Source organism: Anolis sagrei, chromosome 6, assembly GCF_037176765.1.
Source record: "Anolis sagrei isolate rAnoSag1 chromosome 6, rAnoSag1.mat, whole genome shotgun sequence".
Taxonomy (NCBI): Eukaryota; Metazoa; Chordata; class Lepidosauria; order Squamata; family Dactyloidae; genus Anolis; species Anolis sagrei.
The window spans coordinates 75532227-75554028 of record NC_090026.1 but is presented as its reverse complement, the minus strand read 5'-3'; the positions used below and the strand labels follow the sequence as shown (position 1 = coordinate 75554028).

Here is a 21802-nt window from a genome sequence, read left to right as displayed (position 1 = left end):
CAAGGAAAATTGCTGCAGCACTACAGAAAAATGATTCAGTTACATTTCCCTAATGTTTTTAGGCTCTCGGACGAAGGCCCCCAAAATTAGAAATTCCAAAAGGGCTTGAGCACAGTAATTCTGACCCTTCATTGCAGTTTTCTTCACAGTTCAGGAATCTAACCGCATTTGAGGTTTTGGCTGCATGGCCAAATACAGTAAATCCATGGAGCTCCCTAAGTTTTTGGGCAAGAGAACTAACCTGCCTGTTTGAAATAATGATAGCAGGACATCTCTCTATTTTCTAGTAGAGCCCTTTTGGTTGGAAAACTTAGCCCCGATTTCCTGAATTTGGATTGGAGAAAATATTTTCTCTAATTTTCAGAAAGTTGAGCTAATTTGCAGGACCTGAGTCAGCATCAATGCACTTGCTGAGCAGGAGACACTGGAGAACAAAAAAACCCAAGGGAAGAAAAGGGCATCTGGGGCAGGCCTTTCCTGCTTTCGTTCCAATGGGCCAGAGAGCCGGGCGCTAAGGCCAGGCAGCAAAAAAGAAAGTCAGCCTGGCCTCTTGGTTGAAGAAACGGCAAAGGATTCTGGAGCTGCCGTGGAGACAAAAAGCCTACAGCACCCGGTATTCCCAGGCGGTCTCCCATCCAAGTACTAACCAGGCCCGACCCTGCTTAGCTTCCGAGATCAGACGAGATCGGGCGTGTTCAGGGTGGTATGGCCGTAGGCAGATGTGCTGCTTTCTTTTCCTCTCTTACATTCGACCGAGCGCCACCACTACAACCCAAAACAGCACCATCTATTGCTTGATGACGCAAAGGCACTCCTCCTGCTCCTCCTCCTCCACCTCCTCCTTCTCTCTCTACTTCTCCTGCCATGTGCTGAAAGAGACACACACCAGCACACATATTCACCCAAATTCCTAAAATGCATGCTGAGCCATCACTCTACACTTTTGCCTCCCACCTTTATCTGTCCCTGAGACACTGTGACAGTTTCCCACCTTTTACCTGACCAATGTGGGTTTGGCGGCATGACCAAATACAGTAAATCCAAGCAGCTCCCTAAGTTTTTGGGCAACAGACCTAACCTGCCTGTTTGAAATAATGATAGCAGGACGTTTCTCCCTTTTCTCATAGAGCTCTTTTGGTTGAAAAACCTAGCCCTCTAAAGGCCCCAATTTCCTGAATTTGGATTGGGGAAAACATTTTCTCCAATTTTCCGAATGTTGAGCTAATTTGCAGGATCTGAGTCAGCATCAATGCACTTGCTGAGCAGGAGACACTGGAGAACAAAAAAACCCAAGGGAAGAGAAGGGCATCTGCAGCAGGCATTTCCTGTTTCGTTCCAGTGGGCCGGAGAGCGGGGCGCTAAGACCAGGCAGCAAAAAAGAAAGTCAGCCTGGCCTCTTGGTTGAAGAAACGGCAAAGAATTCTGAAGCTGCGGTGAAGACAAAAAGCCTACAGCACCCGGTATTCCCAGGCGGTCTCCCATCCAAGTACTAACCAGGCCCGACCCTGCTTAGCTTCCGAGATCAGACGAGATCGGGCGTGTTCAGGGTGGTATGGCCGTAGGCAGATGTGCTGCTTTCTTTTCCTCTCTTACATTCGACCGAGCTCCACCACTTCAAGACCTTACAGTTTGGCCTCTCTGCAAGTTTCTCTGTGGGAGATGGACAAGCCTGGAAGACCAGGGACACGCAGCAAGGAGAAATGCTGCAGCACCAGAACAAAAAGCCTTCAGCTACCTTTCCCCAATGTTTTTAGGCTCTCGGACTAAGGCCCCCAAAATTAGAAATTCCAAAAGCCCTTGAGCACAGAAATTCGGACCCTTCGTTGCAGTTTTCAACACAGTTCAGGAATCCAACCACATTTGCAGTTTTGGCTACATGGCCAAATACAGTAAATACATGGAGCTCCCTAAGTTTTTGGGCAACAGACCTAACCTGCCTGTTTGAAATAATGATAGCAGGACGTTTCTCCCTTTTCTCATAGAGCGTTTTTGGTTGGAAAACTTAGCCCCCTTAAGGCCCCAATTACCTGAATTTGGATTGGAGAAAACACTTTCTCTAATTTTCAGAAAGTTGAGCTAATTTGCATGACCTGAGTCAGCATCAATGCACTTGCTGAGCAGGAGACACTGGAGAACAAAAAAAAAAAAACCGAGGGAAGAGAAGGGCATCTGCAGCAGGCCTTTCCTGCTTTCATTCCAGTGGGCCGGAGAGCGGGGCGCTAAGACCAGGCAGCAAAAAAGAAAGTCAGCCTGGCCTCTTGGTTGAAGAAACGGCAAAGGATTCTGAAGCTGCGGTGAAAACAAAAAGCCTACAGCACCCGGTATTCCCAGGCGGTCTCCCATCCAAGTACTAACCAGGCCCGACCCTGCTTAGCTTCCGAGATCAGACGAGATCGGGCGTGTTCAGGGTGGTATGGCCGTAGGCAGACGTGCTGCTTTCTTTTCCTCTCTTACATTCGACCGATCTCCACCACTACAACCCAAAACAGCACCATCTATTGCTTGATGACGCAAAGGCACTCCTCCTGCTCCTCCTCCTCCACCTCCTCCTTCTCTCTCTACTTCTCCTGCCATGTGCTGCAAGAGACATACACCAGCACACACATTCACCCAAATTCCTAAAATGCATGCTGAGCCATCACTCTACACTTTTGCCTCCCACCTTCATCTGTCCCTGAGACACTGTGACAATTTCCCACCTTTTGCCTGACCAATGTAGGTTTGGCGGCATGACCAAATACAGTAAATCCAAGCAGCTCCCTAAGTTTTTGGGCAACAGACCTAACCTGCCTGTTTGAAATAATGATAGCAGGACGTTTCTCCCTTTTCTCATAGAGCTCTTTTGGTTGAAAAACCTAGCCCTCTAAAGGCCCCAATTTCCTGAATTTGGATTGGGGAAAACATTTTCTCCAATTTTCCGAATGTTGAGCTAATTTGCAGGATCTGAGTCAGCATCAATGCACTTGCTGAGCAGGAGACACTGGAGAACAAAAAAACCCAAGGGAAGAGAAGGGCATCTGCAGCAGGCATTTCCTGTTTCGTTCCAGTGGGCCGGAGAGCGGGGCGCTAAGACCAGGCAGCAAAAAAGAAAGTCAGCCTGGCCTCTTGGTTGAAGAAACGGCAAAGGATTCCGAAGCTGCGGTGAAGACAAAAAGCCTACAGCACCCGGTATTCCCAGGCGGTCTCCCATCCAAGTACTAACCAGGCCCGACCCTGCTTAGCTTCCGAGATCAGACGAGATCGGGCGTGTTCAGGGTGGTATGGCCGTAGGCAGATGTGCTGCTTTCTTTTCCTCTCTTACATTCAACGGAGCGCCACCACTACAACCCAAAACAGCACCATCTATTGGTTGCTGACAAAAGACACTCCTCCTCCTCCTCTCTCTCCTTCTCCTGCCATGTGCTGCAAGAGATAGCATACACATTCACCCAAATTCCTAAAATGCATGCTGAGCCATGACTCTACACTTTTACCTCCCACCTTCATCTGTCCCTGAGACACTGAAATGATTTCCCACCCTTTGCCTGACCAAGACAATGTTTTTAGGGGTCTTGGACTAAGGCCCCCAGAATTAGAAAGTTTTTGGGCAAGAGACCTAACCTGCCTGTTTGAAATAATGATAGCAGGTCGTCTCTCCCTTTTCTCGTAGTGCTCTTTTGTTTGGAAAACTCAGCCATCTATAGGCCCTGATTTCCTGATTTTGGATTGGACACAATCTTTTCTCTAATTTTCAGAAAGTGTAGCTAATTTGCAGGACATGAGTCAGCACTTGTGAGCAGGAGACATGGGAGAACAAAAAAAACCCAAGGGAAGAGAAGGGCATCTGCAGCAGGCCTTACCTGCTTTCCTTCCAATGGGCCAGAGAGGCGGGCGCTAAGGCCAGGCAACAAAAAAGAAATTCAGCCTGGCCACTTGGTTGAAGAAACGGCACCGGTGAAGACAAAAAGCCTACAGCACCCGGTATTCCCAGGCGGTCTCCCATCCAAGTACTAACCAGGCCCGACCCTGCTTAGCTTCCAAGATCAGACGAGATCGGGCGTGTTCAGGGTGGTATGGCCGTAGGCAGATGTGCTGCTTTCTTTTCCTCTCTTACATTCGACCGAGCTCCACCACTTCAACCCAAAACAGCACCATCTATTGCTTGCTGATGCAAAGGCACTCCTCCTGCTCCTCCTCCTCCACCACCACCACCACCACCACCACCACCTCCTCTCTCTACTTTTCCTGCCATGGGCTGCAAGAGGCATACACCAGCACAGACATTCACCCAAATTCCTAAAATGCATGCTGAGCCATGACTCTATACTTTTGCCTCCCACCTTCATCTGTCCCTGAGACACTGGGACAATTTCCCACCCTATACCTGACCAAGACCTTACAGTTTGGTCTCTCTGCAAGTTTCTCTGTGGGAGATGGGCAAGCCTGAAAGACCAGGGACACGCAGCAAGGAGAAATGCTGCAGCACCAGAACAAAAAGGTTTCAGCTGCCTTTGACTCTCGATATCACCTTGACCCAATGTTTTCCTCGGGGGGGCCCCATAGAGGTGATGATGGGGAGGGGGAGATACGGGAAAGGGAGAGTTAAGAAACCAATTCGGCCAATTCGTGAACAAATCCTGAAGAAAATTCCCAAATGTTCTCCTGACTTGGTAAACGTGGGTTCCAAGGTAGACGGTCCTCCTGGATTGAAGGTGGTGCTGTTGAACGCCAGATCTGTCAATGGGAAAACATCAATCATCCAGGATTTGATACTGGAGGAAAAGGCAGATCTGGCGTGCATCACGGAGACCTGGTTGGACGAGGCTGGAGGGGTGCATCTCACCCAGCTTTGCCCACCAGGTTATGCTGTGCAGCACCAACCGAGACCCGGGGGGCGGGGAGGCAGAGTTGCAATAGTCTATAAAGATTCCATCTCCTTGATCAGAGGCCCAGCCTTACAGTCGACCTTGTTTGAATGTGTTCACCTGAGGCTAGGAGACCGGGACAGAATAGGGCTGTTGTTGGTGTACCGACCACCTCGCTGCACCTCAACCGCCCTACCTGAGCTTGCAGAGTTGGTCTCAGGCCTGGCATTGGAGTCCCAGCGGCTGGTAGTGCTGTGGGACTTCAATGTACATGCGGAGTCCACTCTTTCAGGAGCGGCTCAGGACTTCATGGCCACCATGGCAACTATGGGGCTGTCCCAACTAGTATCTGGCCCTACCCACTGTGCTGGACACACACTTGACCTGGTCTTCTGTCAGGGCTGGGAAGAAGGTGGCGGTGTGGAGGAGCTGTCAATCTCTCCGTTGCCGTGGACTGACCACCATCTGATCAGGTTTAGACTCGTTGCAACTTCTAACCTCCGCAGGGGTGGTGGACCCATTAAGATGGTCCGCCCCAGGAGGCTTATGGATCCAGAAGGACTCCTGATGGCTCTTGGGGATGTTTCCGCTGCCTTGGATGGTGATTCTGTCGATGCCCTGGTCGCTCACTGGAATAGGGAGCTGACTAGGGCAATAGACACGATTGCTCCGGAGCGCCCTCTCTTAAGTCGCCGAGCAAAACCTGCCCCTTGGTTCAACGAGGAGCTGGTGGAGCTAAAGCGAACAAAGAGATGGCTAGAGAGCATGTGGAGGAAAAAGCCCAGCGAGCCAAACCGAACACGTCTACGCCTTTATCTAAGGGCGTATGGCGCAGCAATAGAGGCCGCGCAAAATGCTTTCTACTCGGCCAATATTGCGTCCACAAGGAACCGTCCGGCAGAGCTGTTCCGAGTAGTCAGAGGGTTGTTGAATCCCACCTCGAGTGGGTCCCCTGACGACTCAGCAGCGCGCTGTGAAGCATTTGCTCAGTTCTTTGTGGACAAAGTCGCTTTGATCCGCGCGGGCTTTGACACCACATTAACTGCAGTCTCTGAGGATGTTACTCAAGCATCTGCTTGTCCAATTTTGTTGGATTCGTTTCAATCTGTTCAACTCGATGAGGTCATCAGGGTTCTGGGAGAGGCGAGACCTACCACATGCATCCTAGTCCCCTGCCCTTCCTGGCTGGTAAAAGAAGCCAGAGGGGGTTTGGCAGAGTGGGTAAAGGTGGTGGTTAATGCCTCCCTTCGGGAAGGCAAGATTCCAGCCAGCTTAAAACAAGCTGTCATCAAACCGCTGTTGAAAAAACCATCACTAGACCCCACTCAATTCGTCAACTTTCGGCCAATTTCCAATCTCCCCTACTTGGGCAAAGTCCTGGAACGTGTGGTGGCCTTGCAACTCCGGGAATTCCTGGTGGACACGGACTATCTAGATCCATCACAGTCTGGCTTTAGGCCGGGACATGGTACTGAGACAGCCTTGGTTGCCTTAGTTGATGATCTGCGCCGGGAACTGGACAGGGGGAGTGTGTCCCTGTTGGTTCTGCTGGACCTCTCTTCGGCCTTCGATACTGTCGACCACGGTATCCTTCTGGGACGCCTCGCGGGAATGGGTCTTGGGGGTACTGCCTTGCAGTGGCTCCGGTCCTTTCTCGAGGGTTGCTCCCAGAAGGTGTCACTAGGGGACTCCTGCTCGACTCCTCGGCCATTGCACTGTGGAGTCCCGCAGGGCTCAATACTGTCCCCTATGTTGTTTAACATATACATGAAGCCGTTGGGAGAGATCATCCGGAGTTTTGGGGTGCGATGTAATCTGTACGCAGATGATGTCCAACTCTATCACTCATTTCCACCTACCACTAAGGAGGCTGTTCAGGTCATGAACCGGTGCTTGGCCGCTCGGACTGGATGAGGGACAACAGATTGAAACTAAATCCAGACAAGACAGAGATACTTCTGGTCAGTCATAAGACCGAACAGGGTACAGGGTTACAGCCTGTGCTGGACGGGGTCACACTCCCCCTGAAAGCTCAGGTACGCAGTCTGGGAGTTCTCCTGGATTCATCGCTGAGCCTGGAACCCCAGGTCTCAGCGGTGGTCAGGGGAGCATTTGCACAATTAAAACTTGTGCGCCAGCTGCGTCCGTACCTTGGGAGGGCTGACTTGGCCACGGTAGTACACGCTTTGGTTACATCCCGCATAGACTACTGCAACACTCTCTACGTGGGGTTGCCTTTGAAGACTGCCCGGAAGCTGCAGCAAGTCCAACGCGCGGCAGCCAGATTACTAACGGGGGCTGGGTACAGGGAGCACACCACTCCGCTGTGCACACCACTCCGCTGTTACACCAGCTCCACTGGCTGCCAATTAGCTTCCGAGCATAATTCAAAGTGCTGGTGTTGACCTATAAAGTCCTAAACGACTCTGGCCCTGTTTACCTCTCCGAACGTATTCTCCCCTACATACCATCAAGACTACTAAGATCATCTGGAGAGGCCCTGCTCTCTGTCCCACCGGCCTCGCAAGCGCGCCTGGTGGGGACAAGGGACAGGGCCTTCTCGGTGGTGGCCCCGTGACTTTGGAACTCTCTCCCTCTGGAGGCCAGAACCGCCCCATCCATCCTAACATTTAGGAAACGGGTGAAGACGTGGCTGTGGAGTCAGGCCTTCGATGAATGAGACAACACCATAGGACCCTGGATGGAAGTTGATGTAGATCCATCTTAATAGGACGACTGACCACTGTAGTTTTATATATAGTGTTTTTAAAGTTGTTTTTGTAATTGTGATATATGATATTTTAATGAGTGTATATGTTTTTTATGGCTGGAAACCGGGCTGAGTCCCTCAATGAGGTTGAGAAGCTCGGTATAGAAAACTGCTAAATAAATAAATAAATAAATAAATAATATTTTCATGCTCTCGGACTACAGTCCCCAAACACAGAAATTTCAGAAGCTCTCAATCACAGAGATTTGAACCCCTTCTTTGCGGTTTTCTCCCCAGCTTAGGAACCCAAACCGCATTTGCAGGTTTGGCGGCATGACCAAATACAGTAAATCCAAGCAGCTCCCTAAGTTTTTGGGCAAGACACCTAACCTGCCTGTTTGAAATAATGATAGCAGGACGTTTCTCCCTTTTCTCATAGAGCGTTTTTGGTTGGAAAACATAGCCCCCTTAAGGCCCCAATTACCTAAATTTGGATTGGAGAAAACACTTTCTCTAATTTTCAGAAAGTTGAGCTAATTTGCAGGACCTGAGTTGGTATTAATGCACTTGCTGAGCAGGAGACACTGGAGAACGAAAAAACCCAAGGGAAGAGAAGGGCATCTGCAGCAGGCCTTTCCTGCTTTCCTTCCAATGGGCGGGCAATAAGGCCAGGCAGCAAAAAGGAAATTCAGCCTGGTCTCTTGGTTGAAGAAACGCCAAAGGATTCTGGAGCTGCGGTGGAGACAAAAAGCCTACAGCACCCGGTATTCCCAGGCGGTCTCCCATCCAAGTACTAACCAGGCCCGACCCTGCTTAGCTTCCGAGATCAGACGAGATCGGGCGTGTTCAGGGTGGTATGGCTGTAGGCAGACGTGCTGCTTTCTTTTCCTCTCTTACGTTCGACCGAGCTCCACCACTTCAACCCAAAACAACACCATCTATTGCTTGATGACGCAAAGGCACTCCTCCTGCTTCTCCTCCTCCTCTCTCTCTCTCCTTCTTCTGCCATGTGCTGCAAGAGACATCATACACATTCACCCAAATTCCTAAAATGCATGCTGAGCCAAACCTTGAACCGGTGCTTGGCTGCTGTGTCTGACTCTACACTTGTGCCTCCCACCTTCATCTGGCCTTGAGACACTGTGACGATTTCCCAGCCTTTGCCTGACCAAGACGTTACAGTTTGGCCTCTCTGCAAGTTTCTCTATGGGAGATGGACAAGCCTGGAAGACCAGGGACACGCAGCAAGGAGAAATGCTGCAGCACCAGAACAAAAAGCCTTCAGCTACCTTTCCCCAATGTTTTTAGGCTCTCGGACTAAGGCCCCCAAAATTAGAAATTCCAAAAGCCCTTGAGCACAGAAATTCGGACCCTTCGTTGCAGTTTTCAACACAGTTCAGGAATCCAACCACATTTGCAGTTTTGGCTACATGACCAAATACAGTAAATACATGGAGCTCCCTAAGTTTTTGGGCAAGAGACCTAACCTGACTGTTTGAAATAATGATAGCAGGACCTCTCAACCCAAAACAGCACCATCTATTGGTTGCTGACGCAAAGGCACTCCTCCTCCTCCTCCTCTCTCCTTCTCCTGCCATGTGCTGCAAGAGACAGCATACACATTCACCCAAATTCCTAAAATGCATGCTGAGCCATCGCTCTACACTTGTGCCTCCCACCTTCATCTGGCCTTGAGACACTGATGATTCCCCACTCTATGCCCGACCAAGACCTTACAGTTTGGCCTCTCTGCAAGTTTCTCTGTGGGAGATGGACAAGCCTGGAAGACCAGAGACATGCAGCAAGTAGAAATGCTGCAGCACTACAACAAAACGCTTCAGCTACCTTTCTCCAATGTTTTTAGGCTCTCAGACTAAGGCCCCCAAAATTATGCCTGAAAGACCAGGGACACGCGACAAGGAGAAATGCTGCAGCACCAGAACAAAAAGGTTTAAGCTGCCTTTGACACTCAATATCACCTTGACCCAATGTTTTCACGCTCCCGGACTACAGCCCCAAAACACAGAAATTTCAGAAGCTCTCGGGCACAGAGATTTTGGCCCCTTCTTTGCAGTTTTCTCCCCAGCTTAGGAACCCAAACCGCATTTCCAGGTTTCGCTACATGGCCAAATACGGTAAATCCAAGCAGCTCCCTAAGTTTTTGGGCAAGAGACCTAACCTGCCTGTTTGAAATAATGATAGCAGGACATCTCTCCTTTTTCTCATAGAGCCCTTTTGGTTGGAAAACTTAGCCCTCTAAAGGCCCCGGTTTCCTGAATTTGGATTGGAGAAAATATTTTCTCTAATTTTCAGAAAGTTGAACTAATTTGCAGGACCTGAGTCGGCATCAATGCACTTGCTGAGCAGGAGACACTGGAGAACGAAAAAAACCCAAGGGAAGAGAAGGGCATCTGCAGTAGGCCTTTCCTGCTTTCATTCCAATGAGCCGGAGAGCCAGGCGCTAAGGCCAGGCAGCAAAAAAGAAAGTCAGCCTGGCCTCTTGGTTGAAGAAACGGCAAAGGATTCTGGAGCTGGGGACAAAAAGCCTACAACACCCGGTATTCCCAGGCGGTCTCCCATCCAAGTACTAACCAGGCCCAACCCTGCTTAGCTTCCGAGATCAGACGAGATCGGGCGTGTTCAGGGTGGTATGGCCGTAGGCAGACGGGCTGCTCTCTTTTCCTCTCTTAAACTTCACAGAGCTCCACCACTTCAACCCAAAACAGCACCATCTTTTGGTTGCTGATGCAAAGGCACTCCTCCTGCTCCTCCTCCTCCTCTTCTCTCCTCTTCCTGCCGTGTAATGCAAGAGATATATACCAGCACACACATTCACCCAAATTTGAAAAAAAAAAAATCCTAAAATGCATGCTGAGCCATGACTATACACTTCTGCCTCCCACCTTCATCTGAGACACTGTGATGATTTCCCACCCTTTGCCGGACCAAGATCTTACCATTTGGCTCCCCGGCAAATGCCCCTGCAGGCGACAGACAGGCCTGAAAGACCAAGGACACGCAACAAGGAGAAACCCTGCACCAACAGATCAAAAAGACTTCAGTTGCCTTGCCCCAATCTGTTTAGGCTCTCAGACTAAAGCCACCAAACATAGAAATTCAAAAAGACCTTGAGCACATAAATTCGGGCCCGTCATTACAGTTTTCTTCACAGTTTAGGAATCCGAACCGTATTTACAGGTTGGCTGCATGGCCAAATCTGGTAAATCCACAAAGTTCCCTAAGTTTTGAGCAAAAGGCCTAACCTGCCTGTTTGAAATAATGATAGCAGGACGTGTCCGTCATTCTGCTTCCTCATAGAACCCACTTGTTTGGAAAACTTAGCCGTCTAAAGGCCCCGATTTCCTGAATTTGGATTGGAGAAAATATTTTCTCTAATTTTCAGAAAGTTGAACTAATTTGCAGGACCTGGGTCAGCATCAATGCACTTGCTGAGCAGGAGACACTGGAGAACAAAAAAACCCAAGGGAAGAAAAGGGCATCTGCGGCAGGCCTTTCCTGCTTTCGTTCCAATGGGCCGGAGAGCGGGGCGCTAAGGCCAGGCAGCAAAAAGGAAATTCAGCCTGGCCTCTTGGTTGAAGAAACGGCAAAGGATTCTGGAGCTGCCGTGGAGACAAAAAGCCTACAGCACCCGGTATTCCCAGGCGGTCTCCCATCCAAGTACTAACCAGGCCCGACCCTGCTTAGCTTCCGAGATCAGACGAGATCGGGCGTGTTCAGGGTGGTATGGCCGTAGGCAGATGGGCTGCTCTCTTTTCCTCTTTTAAACTTCACAGAGCTCCACCACTTCAACCCAAAACAGCACCATCTATTGGTTGCTGATGCAAAGGCACTCCTCCTGCTCCTGCTCCTGCTCCTGCTCCTGCTCCTGCTCCTCCTCCTCTCTCCTCCTCCTGCCGTGTGCTGCAAGAGATATATACCAGCACACACATTCACCCAAATTTGAATAGAAATCCTAAAATGCATGCTGAACCATGACTCTACACTTGTGCCTCCCACCTTCATCTGAGACACTGTGATGATTTCCCACCCTTTGCCGGACCAAGATCTTACCATTTGGCTCCCCGGCAAATGCCCCTGTAGGCGACAGACAGGCCTGAAAGACCAAGGACATGCAACAAGGAGAAACCCTGCACTATCAGATCAAGAAGGCTTCAGTTGCCTTGCCCCAATCTGTTTAGGCTCTCAGACTAAAGCCCCCCAAACATAGAAATTCAAAAAGACCTTGAGCACATAAATTCGGGCCCGTCATTACAGTTTTCTTCACAGTTTAGGAATCCGAACCGTATTTACAGGTTGGCTGGCATGGCCAAATCTGGTAAATCCACAAAGTTCCCTAAGTTTTGAGCAAGAGGCCTAACCTGCCTGTTTGAAATAATGATAGCAGGATGTGTCCGTCATTCTGCTTCCTCATAGAACCCACTTGTTTGGAAAACTTAGCCGTCTAAAGGCTCCGATTCACTGAATTTGGGTTGGAGAAAATATTTTCTTTAATTTTCAGAAGGTTGAGCTAATTTGCAGGACCTGAGTCAGCATCAATGCACTTGCTGAGCAGGAGACACTGGAGAATGAAAAAACCCAAGGGAAGAGAAGGGCATCTGCAGCAGGCCTTTCCTGCTTTCATTGCAATGCGCCGGTGAGCTGGGTGCTAAGGCCAGGCAGCAAAAAAGAAAGTCAGCCTGGCCTCTTGGTTGAAGAAACGGCAAAGGATTCTGGAGCTGCAGTGGAGACAGAAAGCCTACAGCACCCGGTATTCCCAGGCGGTCTCCCATCCAAGTACTAACCAGGCCCGACCCTGCTTAGCTTCCGAGATCAAACGGGATCGGGCGTGTTCAGGGTGGTATGGCCGTAGGCAGACGGGCTGCTCTCTTTTCCTCTCTTAAACTTCACAGAGCTCCACCACTACAACCCAAAAAAGCACCATCTATTGCTTGCTGACGCAAAGGCACTCCTCCTGCTCCTGCTCCTCCTCCTCCTCCTCTCTCTCTCTCCTTCTCCTGCCATGTGCTGCAAGAGACAATGCCTGCTGAGCCATGAATCTACACTTGTGCCTCCCACTTTCCTCTGTTCCTGCGACACTGTGACGATTTCCCACCCTTTGCCTGACCAAGACCTAACAGTTTGGCCTCTCTGCCAGTTTCTCCGTGGGAGATGGACAAGCCTGAAAGTCCATAGACTTTCCTCAAGGAGAAATGCTGCAGCACCAGAACAAAAACGCTTCAGCTGCCTTGACCCAATGTTTTTACGCTCTCGGACTACAACCTCCAAACACAGAAATTTCAGAAGCTCTCGAGCACAGAGATTTAGGCCTTTCTTTGCTGTTTTCTCCACAGCTTAGCATTTGCAGGTTTGGTGGCATGACCCAATACGGTAAATCCAATCAGCTCCCTAAGTTTTTGGGCAAGAGACCTAACCTGCCTGTTTGAAATAATGATAACTGGACATCTCTCTCTTTTCTCGTAGAGCCCTTTTGTTTGGAAAACGTAGCTGTCTAAAGGCCCCGATTCACTAAATTTGGATTGGAGAAAATATTTTCTCTAATTTTCAGTAGGTTGAGCTAACTTGCAGGACCTGAGTCGGCATCAATGCACTTGCTGAGCAGGAGACACCGGAGAACGAAAAAACCCAAGGGAAGAGAAGGGCATCTGCAGCAGGCCTTTCCTGCTTTCGTTCCAATGGGTGGGCACTAAGGCCAGGCAGCAAAACAGAAATTCAGCCTGGCCACTTGATTGAAGAAATTCCAAAGGATTCTGGAGCTGCGGTGGAGACAAAAAGCCTACAGCACCCGGTATTCCCAGGCGGAATCCCATCCAAGTACTAACCAGGCCTGACCCTGCTTAGCTTCCGAGATCAGACGAGATCGGGCGTGTTCAGGGCGGTATGGCCGTAGGCAGGTGTGCTGCTTTCTTTTCCTCTCTTACATTCAACCAAGCTCCATCACTTCAACCCAAAACAGCACCACCTATTGGTGGCTGACACAAAAGCACTCCTCCTCTCTCTTTTTCTCCTACCATATGCTGCAAGAGACATACACCAGCACAAACATTCACCCAAATACATTGAATGGATACTGAGCTGTAATTCTACATTTGTGCCTCCCACCTTCATCTGGCCCAGAGACACTTTGTCAATTTCTCACCCTTTGCCGGACCAAGATCTTACAATTTGGCCCCTCGGCAAATGCCCCTACAGGCGACAGACAGGCCTGAAAGACCAAGGACACACAACAAGGAGAAACGCTGCACCACCAGATCAAAAAAAGTTCAGTTGCCTTGCCCCAATCTCTATAGGCTCTCGGACTAAAGCCCCCAAACATATAAATTCAAAAGGACCTTGAGCACAGAAATTCGGACCCTTCATTACAGTTTTCTTCACAGTTTAGGAACCCGTACCACATTTACAGATTGGCTGGCATGGCCAAATCTGGTAAATCCACGAAGTTCCCTAAGTTTTGAGCAAGAGGCCTAACCTGCCTGTTTGAAATAATTATATCAGGACGTGTCCGTCACTCTGCTTCCTCATAGAACCCACTTGTTTGGAAAAACGTAGCCGTCTAAAGGCCCCGATTCACTGAATTTGGATTGGAGAAGTTCCACCACTTCATCCCAAACAGCACCATCTATTGCAGTGTTTCTCAACCTGGGGGTCAAGAGCCCTGGGGGGGTCACCAAAGGCCATCAGAAAACACAGTATTTTTTGTTGGTCGTGGGGTTCTGTGTGGGAAGTTTGGCCCAATTCTATAATTGGTGGGGTTCAAAATGCCCTTTGACTGTAGCTGAACTATAAATCCCAGCAACTACAACTCCCAAATGTCAAGGTCTATTTTCCCCAAGCTCCACCAGTGTCCACATTTGGGCATATTGAGTATTCATGTCAAGTTTGGTCCAGATCCATCATTGTTTGAGTCCACAGTGCTCTCTAGATGTAGGTGAACTACAACTCCAAAACTCAAGGTCAATGCCCACCAAACCCTTCCAGTATTTTCTATCAATCATGGGAGTTCTGTGTGCCAATTTGGTTCAATTCCATCATTGGTGGAGTTCAGAATGCTCTTTGCTTGTAGGTTGACTATAAATCCCAGCAACTACAACTCCCAGATGACAAAATCAACCTCCCCCCCCCCCCCCCCCAACCGCATCAGTATTCAAATTTGGGCGTATCGGGTATTTGTGCCAAATTTGTTCCAGTGAATGAAAATACATCCTGCACATCAGATATTTACATTACGATTCATAACAGTAGCAAAATGACAGTTGTGAAGTATTAACAAAAATAATTTTATGGTTGGGGGTCATCACAACATGAGGAACTGCATTAAGGGGTCGTGACATTAGGAAGGTTGAGAACCACTGATCTATTGTTTGCTGACGCAAAGGCATTCCTCCTCCTCCTCCTCTCCTCCTCCTCCTCCTGCCATGTGCTGCAAGAGAAATACACCAGCACACATGAAGCCGAGCATGTCCCCCCCCCCCCCAAAAAGGGATAGTAACTTATAGTTCTGTAAAGGGCAAGGACACCAGACTGTACAATAGGGGTTAAGTCTTGGTCAATTTGCCAAGACACTAACAACAGCAAGGACCCCAGGAGGCTTAAAGGGAGCAGACCGGTCCCTGGGCTCCAGCCCTTGGAAAGAGTTACAGTTTTCCAAGGGCCAAGGACAAGTCTCAACCTCAACGCTGCAGGACTCCCTTAACTGGCTCAGTGAAATCTTTTGGACCGTTCCTCATGAATTTCATGCTTTTAATCATTCCCCATGAACCCTTTTGTTTCCCTTTCAAAAACATACTTCTATATGGACCTTTCCTGTTATGAATTATAAGCATATGGTTCCTGCAACATCAACCCTATATATATTTTCCTTTCTGCTAGTGGCCTTCCCTTGACCTTTTTCATTCCCTTCCAAAGACACACACATTTATGAACTCTTCCCATTATGAACTTGTGATATATATTTTCATGATTTTCCTTGTGGCTGAGGCTTTCAGGGAAGAGCCTGGCCTTGGGGTCCTAGTCCTTGGAGGGAGTTTTAGTTTCCCAAGGACCAAGGACCAACTCGATCTTGGCGCTGCAGGAATCCATTCCTTGGCTCAGTGGAAATCACCAAGCTCCTTTTGTGACTGTTGAGACTTTCTACAAAACATTTTTGGCTCTAATGAACTCATTTGCACATATGAACTTCCCCAGTATAAACCATGGACACATGTTTTATTAAAATCATTATTTTAATCAATTATTTTAATCAATTTCTCTGGCGGGTGGGGGGAGGGAGGGGATGCTTGATATGAATTTCTTGTGATTCCTATATTTCCCCATGTATTCTTTTCCTCATTTTTGCCCTGACTCCAAGCCCACTGCCCCTTTCCTCCCTCCCTTCGGGGAAAGATCAACAAAGAAGCTACCAGCTGTTTTAGGAAGGCAATCAGCGATCACAAAATAATCTTTATCTTGATACTTTTTGCATGGAACCATAAATTGAGAGCCTTTTGTTGGGTCTTGGAGTCGGCCCGCCCGATGAAAGGATTTCACTTGGCATCTTTGATCACATCACACTGGGGGGCGAGAGACGCTAGGAAAGTCTTTTGCCCTTCGAAACTGTTTCAAGATTCTACATAGCAAAAATCCACCCCAGCCTTTTTATTGTGTCATATCTGATGGCGACAGGAAGACTCAGATAAAGCCATCAATGCTTATCACAGACCCATCAAAAGACAATAGTCTGGGCATCCTTTGCAGGCTGGATCCTCGGACTCAGGACCCCCAAGGCATGAAATCCATTAATCCGTTCATAAACCCATTGTTTCTTCTTCATCCCGCCTCCCTTCTCCTGATTCACCAGAGCGCTGAGGCGGTAGGAGCTCTTCAATTGGTTCCTGCACAGCAGAGGAGCTCTGTGATTGGCTCTGGTGCAGGGCGGGCAGCCGAGCCTCCTCCCAGCTGTTATCGCGTCAGCCAATCACCTGCGAGCCGGGAGGAGGGCGGAGGGCGGGAATTTTGAAACTCCTAAGCCTGTTATTCCTATAAAAATGTCTCTGATCTCTGTAACCACATTGTCTGTAGGCGAATGATTGCTACATTGCATCCTTTTCAGCTGAATTGCTAATAAAACACCTCGGTGCCGCTTCTTCAACTTTGCTGAGATTTCTTTTGGAATTTTTAAGAAAATAAAATTGCTGAAATCAGGCTTCTCTGAGCTCGCCAAGGTAGCGATCCCTCTTTGGTGGGGTCCCAGGGTCCCTCCTTCTGGGGAAGACCCTCCTAAAGTTCCTATCGACTTCACACACATTCCCCCAAATGCCTTGAATGGATGCTGAGCAACAACTCTACACTCTCAGACTAAGGCCCCTAAAATTAGAAATTCCAAAAGTTCTCGAGCATGGAAATACAAGCCTTTCATTGCAGTTTTATCCACAGCTTAGGAACCCGAACTACATTTACAGGTTTGATGGCTCAGCAAGTGCATTGAATACGGTAAATCCATGGAACTCCTTAAGTTTTGGGCAAGGGAACTCACCTGTCTGTTTGCAATAATGATAGCAGGACATGTCGGTCTCTCTCTTTTCTCATTGAACCTTTTTGTTTGGAATATGTAGCCATCTAAAGGCCTCAAATTAATGAATTTGGTTTGGAGAAAGTACTGTCTTTAACTTTCTGAAATCTAAGCTAATTTGCAGGACTTGAGTTGCTGTCAGGGTGGTTGCTGAGCAGAAGGCAGCAGAGAATGAAAAAACTCAAGGGAAGAGAAGTGGTTCTGCAGCAGGCCTTTCCTGCTTTTGTTCCAGTGGGCCGGAGAGCCAGGCACTAAGACCGGGCAGCAGAAAAGAAAGTGGACCCTTACTTGAAGAAACGCAAAACTATTCTAGAGCTGTGGTGGAGATAATAAGCCTACAGCACCTGATATTCCCAGGCGGTCTCCCATCCAAGTACTAACCAGGCCCGACCCTGCTTAGCTTCCGAGATCGGCATAATGCTTTGAATGGATACCAAGCAATAACTCTACACTTGTGCTCCCACCTTCATCTGGCCCTGAGACACTGTGCTGATTTCCCACCCTTTGCCTGACCAATACCTTACAATTTGGCCTCTCTGTGGGAAACGTTTCCCTCTGTGGGAAACGGACAAGCCTGAAAGACCAGGGACACACAGCTAGGAGAAACTCTGCAGCACAAGAACAAGTGGGCTTCAGCTGCCTTACCCTAACGTTTTTATGATCTCAGATGTAAAACAGTTGAATAGCACAGAAATTCAGGACTTTCACAGACCAAAGACGTTTGTAAGTCTTTCCGATCATTAGAGGAGAAGTTCAATCATCCCGACTCCTGAGCACTGGCTATGCTGGATAGGGCTGATGGGCATAAGTGTACATCTTCCCTTGTTATGTAGACAGATAATGCCTTAGCAATATGTGCTAGCCTTTTTTAGTTCCAACTTAAATAGTAAAAAAGAGAGATTTCAAGCACACAAAAAGGATGAAAACCTTTAGAAATGCTTGAAAAAATAGTTTTTATGTAGATGAAATGTCCATGTATCCAAGTATTTAGCACACTAATAGTTACCCATAAGGAGCAGGGAACATGCAGCCCTCTATCCGGGGCAATAAATGATGTGTCATGGAAGATACAGTCCACCAATATCTAAAAAGCCGTACAATTTTCAGTCCTGCTGAAACACACGTGACCATTTCCCCTAGTGTTGCTGTCAGGCACTGGATTAATTCACTCTTAGAGCTTAAGGTCCAAGCCACTGTAGTAACCAATCAATGCACAAAACTACATTTCAATAATACTTGGCAAGACTCTCCTATATATCCTTTTGAACTCTCACCATGAAATAAAGACACAGACACAAGAAAATGGATCTAAAAGGGCCAATTTCTGACCTATTTATTGAAAGAACTTGAAATAACCTGCAGAGGGGAAATCTATAAAATGCAAGATGTAACTCATGGGTTAATTGCCACCTAGTGAGCCTAATCCCTGGGCCAGGTGTCACTCCCTCTGATCACCGCCAAGGATGTGCGTGCACCAAGGATGCTGAGGGCCAACCAAAATACTTCGGCAGCAATTCTCAGCCTACCATAGTTGGAAAGCGATCATGAGGGCGCTCCCTCCCAAATCATTTCTTTTTTAAGTGAGAACCGCCAATCCAGCCCCAAAGGTAGTTCCCATTTTATGAAAATGTATGGGGACTTTTGTGGGAGTCCATCCTTCACTCACTAAAGGGGAGGGGGTGCCACGATGCCTACAATAACAATTTAATCTTTAACGTGCCTTGAAATCTTATTAATGACTTGGGGAAACCTATTTAAATGACGCCACCCAAAGCCAATTACCACACCCATCTGAAACAGTGTGGGGTAGGCGAAAAAACCCCCAATGCAAACTTGGGGGGAAAAAATTCCTACCCGGCCCTTGCACGACCAGTTTGTACTCACACTGTCCATAGGGGTGGGAAGGTGGGTCACATTGACACGAGGCAAACTGAAAGAAGGGAGTGGAGCTGCCTCGTCAAACTTGTTGCTCCACCCTTTCACATGTACAGGCTGGCAGACCAGTCGGCCTCAGCAAGTCTGGCGCATCCATGGGGTCTTTCAAACTGCCCTCCAATGCCTTAAGCCTTCCTTGGCTACAGGTGAGGCTTTGAGGATGGACAATCAATATATATTGAAAATGGAGGTCAATCTGCAAGACTCTCTTCTTCGGAGGCTCACAAAAAAATTCGGAGTTGTCACCGTCCCAATGTCTTCAAATCTGAAAGAGAAAGTGGCGCATGGGGACAAATCAAGGAGGAGAAGGAAGTCTGCAAGCTGGAGTTAAGCATGCCTGAACTGCCATCCTTCCCAGAGGGCTGGTAGAGCTAGGAGCTAAAGCCAAGCTGTAGAAGAAAATGCCAATCTAGAAGAAATGCCAATTGACAGCGGCAAAGGAGGAAAACGCCTACAGTATTCCCAGGCAGTCTCACATCCAAGAGCATACTGGGCCTGCCCCTGCTTAACTTCTGAGAGCAAAAGAGATCGGGCAAAATTCAGAGCAGTTTGACCATAGGCAATGAACCCTTCGGACTGATGTTCTAGAAGTTGGTAGATACCCAGAAGTGCTGGATGTGGAACCAGCACTGTCTGGGTTGACGAAAGGCGAACCCAGGAACATGAGTATTCTATCCTTCATCCTAAGAAAGGAATTGCACATCCGTGATATACTGACAGGGAAATCCATAGAGGTCTATTTCTTCAGGTAGCTGTTCTTCCTTTGAAAAAAAGCATCAGTTCAAATGCCCATATCAAGACTGGGTTGATGGCAAAATCTCCTCCAGCTCCAAAAACTTGAGCTAATTTTTCAAATCTTCAGTGGAGGTCAAGCAGCAACAATTTTTTCTCCAGAGGCCCTCAAAAAATAATGAGGTGTCAAAATCATTCCAATGTCTTCAAATCTGAAAGATAATGTGGGATGTGGGGAGAAATCAAGTAGGGGAAGGTGCTCTACAGCCTGGACTTATGCATGCCTTCAACGTAACCGTTCTCAAAAGTCCGGTTGAGCTGGGAGCTAAAGGCAGGATGCAAGAAGGAGATTAGGCTTTGACTTTGCTTCCTGAGGAAATGCCAATTGACAGCTCGGAAGGAGGAAAAGGCTACAACACCCAGTATTCTTAGGGAAACTTTCTTGAGGTTGGTAGAGGTCCAGAAATGCTGGATGTCATCGGTTGAGGTTAAGCTGCAAGAATCTTTTCTTCGGAGGATCTCAAAGACATTTATATATTTATTTATTTTATTTACATTATTTATATCCCGCCCATATCACCCCGCAGGTGACTCAGGGCGGTCAAGCTGCAACAAAAAACATGATAGGAAATCCTCACCGACCCAGTGACTTCAAATCTGAAAGATAATGTGTGGTGTGGGAAAAGTCAATGAGGGGGAGGGGCTCTACAGCCTGGACTTAAACATGGCTGAACCTCTACCCTTCCCAAAGGGTCGGTTCAGCTGGGAGCTAAGGCCAGGCTGCAGAAAGGAGATTAGACTGGACATTTCCTTCTTGAAGAAATGCTAACAGACAGCTGCAAAGGAGGAAAAAGCCTACAGCACCCAGTATTCCCATTCAAATGTCCTAATCTATGAGATTGGGCCGATGGCAACTTGTTCTCCAGCTCCCAAAACTTGAGCGAATTTTTCAAATCTTCAGTGGAGGTTAAGGTGCTAGAGGAAAAAGCCTACAGCACCCAGTATTCCCAGAAAGTCTCACCTCCAGGAACATACTGGGCCCGTGCCTGCTGAGCTTCCGAGATCGTAAGAAATCGGACGTATTCAGGGAGGTTTGGCCTTAGGCAAAGACCTCTTTAAACTGACTTTCTGAATTTGGTAGAGATCCAGAAGTGCTGGATGTTGTACCAGCACTGTCTGGATTAACGTACGGTGACCCAAGAAACACTGTTGCTTGATTCTTCACCCTAGAAAGAAACCACACATTCGTAATACACCAACAGGTGATTGCAGGGAGGTCTATTCCTTCAGGTAGGTGCTTTTCTTTGAAAAAAGGGTCCATTCAAATGTCCGAATCAATGAGATTGGGCCAAAGGCAACTTGTACTCCAGTTCCCAAAACTTGAGCAAAATTTTCAAATCTCCAGTGGAGTTTAAGCTGCAAACATCTTTTCTTCAGAGGTTCTCAAAGACATGATAGGAAGTCCTCACCGACCCAATGTCTTCAAATCTGAAAGAGAATGAGAGGTGTGGGAGAAGCAAAGGAGGGGGAGGAGCTCTACAGCCTGGACTTAAACATGGCTGAACCGCTACCCTTCCCAAAGGTCTGGTTGAGCTGGGAGCTAAGGCCAGGCTGCAGAAAGAAGATTAGCCTGGGCATTTTATTTTTGAAAAAATGCTAACGCACAGCTGCAAAGGAGAAAAAAGCCTACAGCACCCAGTATTCCCAGAAAGTCTCACGTCCAGGAAGTGGCCCCGTCCTTGCTGAGCTTCCGAGATAGTAACAGATCGGGCGTATTCAGGGAACTTTGGCCGTAGGCAAAGACCTCTTTAAACTAACTTTCTGAATTTGGTAGAGATCCAGAAGTGCTGGATGTTGTACCAGCACTGTCTGGTTTAACGTACGGCGACCCAAGAAACACCGTTGCTTGATTCTTCACCCTAGAAAGAAACCACATATCCGTAATACACCAACAGGTAATTTCAGGGAGGTCTATTCCTTCAGGTAGGTGCTTTTTCTTTGAAAAAAGGGTCCAAA

General features: G+C 48.1%; 10 non-coding genes across 10 annotated transcripts; all 10 read right to left on the bottom strand.

Annotated features, from left to right (window-relative positions):
- Positions 1 to 598: 598 nt before the first annotated feature.
- On the bottom strand, positions 599 to 717 carry LOC132779825 (5S ribosomal RNA). The gene has a single exon (XR_009631831.1). It is a non-coding gene; the product is annotated as a 5S ribosomal RNA (ribosomal RNA).
- A 728-nt stretch (positions 718 to 1445) lies between these two features.
- On the bottom strand, positions 1446 to 1564 carry LOC137097455 (5S ribosomal RNA). The gene has a single exon (XR_010910219.1). It is a non-coding gene; the product is annotated as a 5S ribosomal RNA (ribosomal RNA).
- Positions 1565 to 2306: 742 nt separating this feature from the next.
- Positions 2307 to 2425, bottom strand: LOC137097454 (5S ribosomal RNA). Its single transcript, XR_010910218.1, has one exon. It is a non-coding gene; the product is annotated as a 5S ribosomal RNA (ribosomal RNA).
- A 728-nt stretch (positions 2426 to 3153) lies between these two features.
- Positions 3154 to 3272, bottom strand: LOC137097453 (5S ribosomal RNA). The gene has a single exon (XR_010910217.1). It is a non-coding gene; the product is annotated as a 5S ribosomal RNA (ribosomal RNA).
- Positions 3273 to 3945: 673 nt separating this feature from the next.
- On the bottom strand, positions 3946 to 4064 carry LOC137097468 (5S ribosomal RNA). Its single transcript, XR_010910227.1, has one exon. It is a non-coding gene; the product is annotated as a 5S ribosomal RNA (ribosomal RNA).
- A 4239-nt stretch (positions 4065 to 8303) lies between these two features.
- On the bottom strand, positions 8304 to 8422 carry LOC132779829 (5S ribosomal RNA). The gene has a single exon (XR_009631835.2). It is a non-coding gene; the product is annotated as a 5S ribosomal RNA (ribosomal RNA).
- A 1675-nt stretch (positions 8423 to 10097) lies between these two features.
- LOC132779826 (5S ribosomal RNA) lies at positions 10098 to 10216 on the bottom strand. Its single transcript, XR_009631832.2, has one exon. It is a non-coding gene; the product is annotated as a 5S ribosomal RNA (ribosomal RNA).
- Positions 10217 to 11191: 975 nt separating this feature from the next.
- On the bottom strand, positions 11192 to 11310 carry LOC137097452 (5S ribosomal RNA). The gene has a single exon (XR_010910216.1). It is a non-coding gene; the product is annotated as a 5S ribosomal RNA (ribosomal RNA).
- A 997-nt stretch (positions 11311 to 12307) lies between these two features.
- LOC137097451 (5S ribosomal RNA) lies at positions 12308 to 12426 on the bottom strand. Its single transcript, XR_010910215.1, has one exon. It is a non-coding gene; the product is annotated as a 5S ribosomal RNA (ribosomal RNA).
- Positions 12427 to 13345: 919 nt separating this feature from the next.
- LOC137097470 (5S ribosomal RNA) lies at positions 13346 to 13464 on the bottom strand. Its single transcript, XR_010910229.1, has one exon. It is a non-coding gene; the product is annotated as a 5S ribosomal RNA (ribosomal RNA).
- Positions 13465 to 21802: the final 8338 nt, after the last annotated feature.